The 4,179-nt window shown below is 31.7% G+C and overlaps 1 pseudogene; it reads right to left on the reverse strand.

The window, feature by feature from the left end:
* Window positions 1–1,028: 1,028 nt before the first annotated feature.
* The window catches only part of LOC107661161 (integral membrane protein GPR137B-like), a 12,040-nt pseudogene continuing 8,889 nt past the window's right edge, over window positions 1,029–4,179 (reverse strand).

Raw genomic sequence — 4,179 nt, forward strand, 5'->3', positions numbered from 1 at the left:
CCTATATATATATATATATATATATATAAAATGTTTTATATATATAAAACTTTTTTGGTAAATGATTTTTTTATTTATTTATTATTTTTTTTTTTATTTTTTTTTTCAGAATTATTTTTTTATTTAATTTTTTCCAGATTTTTGTCATTCGGTTCTTGTCCTCGTTAGTAAGAAGCACATTACTCTTAATTTAACAGCAAATAATTTATTTTAGTAGGTCGTCACAAACATCATCCTCATTACAAAAGAACAAATGAGAATCACGTGATCAGTGAAATAACATAGTGTTTATCTTAAATATATTTAAAGACATTGGTGTCATTTTTAAGTGTGCTTCAACCTTAGTGGACCAATTACACTGTTTTCAGCAGCTAAGGATAAATACTCAAAGTAACAAATTCATGCCTTGCACATTATTTCATAATCCTGACAGTAACTACTGTGTTGGAATCACAATGCAAACGTGATCGTGTGAATATAAACAGAGTCTGTGATCAGAATCTTTACTAACATAATTGCATTATTTCTACAGTGTATTGTGTGCAGTATGCATGGGCCTCGTTTATAAAATGTTGCACAGAAACCATCCTAAATTTGATCTTACGATCATCTCTCAAATATGTGTACATGTGATTCATAGAATGAACGTATGCACAGAAAACACATCTCTTTCAGATGTGAAATCAACTGAATGTTTTCAGCTTTCTGCCTTGTAAACGACTCTAAGATCAAATCTGTGCGTACGCACGCTTTATAAATGAGGCTCAATGAAACTCCAGGGTTTGCACTAATGCATTTGTTCTATTGTGCAGTGTGCAATGCAATGCAAATGAAAAAATAAAATAAAAATAATGCAAATAATAAAATAAAAAATATTGTAAAATAAAATAATACAAATGCAAATAAAATAATAAATAAAAATGCAATTAAGAAATAAAATAAATGCAAATAAAAATACAAATGCAAATATAATAAAATAAAAAGTTCAATTAACAACTAAAATAAATGCAAATAAATTTGGGGGGGGGGGGGTTTAAAGTGCAGTGCGTTTCTCATTTCCAGAGCTGTACATCTTTAGCGGCTCAGTCCCGCCGTTGCCGATGACGACCGCGGCTCGTCTCCTCCCAGATGGACCTGGAAGCTGCGGCTGCTCCAGTCAAAGCCATCCGCCGACAGACTGAACGGAAAAATCAGACCAAATCAGCTCATATCAATTTAACCTGTCAGTCCAGTGCTCCTCAACCTTCTGAAGCTGCTTTCAAATATGTTTTTATATTTATTTACATATTTACTGAAATATTCTGGAAAAGAACCCATATGATTTTAGGGTAATAAAATAGTATGAAATATATGGCTTTCTGATCTCAGTTAAATGACATGCAGGGAAACTGATTATTTCTTTCTTTAAGTGTTTTTATTTTAGTTTATTTGATAATTTTACAATTATTATTATACTAATTGTTTTTATTTTATATAAAATAAATATTTTATCAAATATGTTGCACTCTAAAATTGCTATAAAATCAAAGCCATATGTCTAACCAAGTTATGTTCCAAATTTGAAGTTGATATCACAAAAATTGTGGGTCCTGTGAGATTTTCCACCCAAACTCTATTGATTAAACCCCTAAAAGGGCGACGTATTCCCTGAGATACAAACATTTAGAGACAGATTACAAAAAATATAAGCATTTAGTTTATAAAATTTCAATGTGAACCTAATAAGCTAATGCTGAACAACAGCTTTTTAAACAGGTAAGTCCCATCCAACGTGTGTAAATATGTGAACTAGACCAAATTTGATCTATATAGCTAAACAAAGAAGTCACCTCATCTAAATATTCACAACAAACAACCTTTCAACACGAAACCAAGAAATAAAACCTACGCTTTCACTGCTTCTCAAATGTTTGTATCCATCAGGATACGTCGCCCCTTTTAGGGTTAATTAGTTATTTTTATTTTTTTAATATATTTTTGTTTTTTATTATTAATTTTAATTTAGTTTTTATGATTTAATTACATTTTTAGTGTTGCATTTTTTTTAAATATTTAATTAATTTTCTAAGTGTTTTATTGTTTTTATTCATTTTTATAATTAAATGATTACTAAATTATTATTATATTTAGTTCATTTTGATTTCAGTTTTAGTTTTAGCAATTTAATTTCATTCTGTTTTCAAGACAACATTTCCAATTTAAGTTTTTTTAAATTCAAGTTTTTTTTATCTTGCATGATATTTCTGCTTTATTTCAGTTATGGTTTCTAATGTTTGTAGGTTTAGGTTAAAGCAATAAGCCCCAAAAACGGGCTCCGCTTCGCGTCGTGCCTAACAACAGCCCTTAGCTGTTATAAATTCACTGTAAACCACGGCTTCACGGGGGTTATTGCTTTTATAAAACGGTTATTCCATATACGTAGTAAGGTTTCACAGAATACAACAGAGCAAATCAAGTGTAATGATGATATTAATACAAACAGTATTCTTCCACCAAACAATGTAGCTCCTCAGAAACAGTTGTGGTTGCAACAAAGTGGTTGCCGAGCAACACACAAACGTAAACAAAGGTGTGTGTTTATAGAGTAATTTACAACAGCTTAGAACGCGGCTCAGCCAATCAGAATCAAGCACCGGAGTTATCTGTTTTATAACAGGAGGTTTACCTGGTCGAGGTGCTCACCGGACGGGAGGCCCAGGCTAAATCCTCGTCGCTGTCGTAGGGTCTGGGATCATCGAAGAAATACGGCCGGTTCGAGAAGACGTGGCTGGGAATGGAGGATCCGCTCTAGAAAACAGCAAACACACTTAACTCAGTCAGCTGGATTTGATTGTTGATGATTTGATTTTATCTTGGATTATTTGGTTCTTTGAAGCTTAGTTGCTGTCATGACAACAGATCCTTAAGCTTAAACCTGCTCGGGAGCGGCTTATTTCAGGATTAGATCGCATCTTTTTAAGTGGAATTGATATTTTATGGCCCGGTTTCACAGACAGGGCTTAGACTAAGCCAGGATTAGGCCATAGTTCAATTAGGACATTGAAGTCATTTTAATAAACGTGCTTAGAAAAAAAACATTACTGGTGTGCTTTTTGGGACAAAACAAAGACACTGATGTATTTTAAGATCAGTCAGTGCAAGTTTCTTTCAGTTAAACAGCTCAGACTTACTTTTTAGTCTAGGATTAGGCCACTGCTACTTTATTACTAGAGCACTCTACTGATCCAGGGACAGTAATTTATAATAATAATAACTGAAACATTAATTTGTGTAGTCTATAATTCTATAGACACAGCCAGTTTTACTCACTGAAAGATTTATTTGTGATAAAATAATAACTTTGTAATTGTATTAGGAGGTTGAGATGCAGATAACATTATCTTGACGCTTAAGAAACTTTAATTAACGTTGTCACGTAACAAATCTGCTTCAAAGATAAAATTACATGAATTGCTAATTACAACAAATGTAAAGCCTGTACAAATACTAGAAATCGTGAATATAAATAATTGGGAATCATGTAAAAAAAATAAAAGTTTCATTTCATTTATCTATTATAATAACATTTATGTCGTTTTGTTCGCTTGGCTGTTTCTTAATAAAGGTCCAGAAATGTGTCAAGTGTCTGTTTTAATTATAAAATGTCATTATGTTGCTGTCTTGGATAAATAAACTTAATCCAGATATTTTAATCAGATCCACAAATTCATTTGAAGAACCAAATCAGCCAGAGATCAGTAATCTCGAATTAAAAGATCTGGCATCTTTCTAATAATCTCAGATGTATTAAGCGAGATACGAAGATCTTCTTCACACTGTAAACACTAATGGTATTATCTCGATATTATCGCGGTCACATGACGGTATGAAACAATAGGTGTGTGTAGTTTTTAAAATATATTTAAACTTCTTATTCTAACATTAAAGGTGTTTAAAGTTGTGTTTTGTATTTTTTCCCAATTCTTCATTCGTCTTTTTTTTTTTTAAATATCGCAATAAATATCGTTTTGTGGACTTCAAATGTGACCCTGCAGCACAAAAGCAGTGTTAAGTCGCTGGGGTATATTTGTAGCAATAGCTAACAATACATTGTATAGGTCAAAATTATCGATTTTTCTTTAATGGTAATAATCATCAGGATATAAGTAAAGATTATGTTCCATGAAGATATTTTGTAAA

The sequence above is a fragment of the Sinocyclocheilus anshuiensis genome, unplaced genomic scaffold (assembly GCF_001515605.1).
Source record: "Sinocyclocheilus anshuiensis isolate Anshui unplaced genomic scaffold, SAMN03320099.WGS_v1.1 scaffold2737, whole genome shotgun sequence".
Classification (NCBI taxonomy): domain Eukaryota; kingdom Metazoa; phylum Chordata; class Actinopteri; order Cypriniformes; family Cyprinidae; genus Sinocyclocheilus; species Sinocyclocheilus anshuiensis.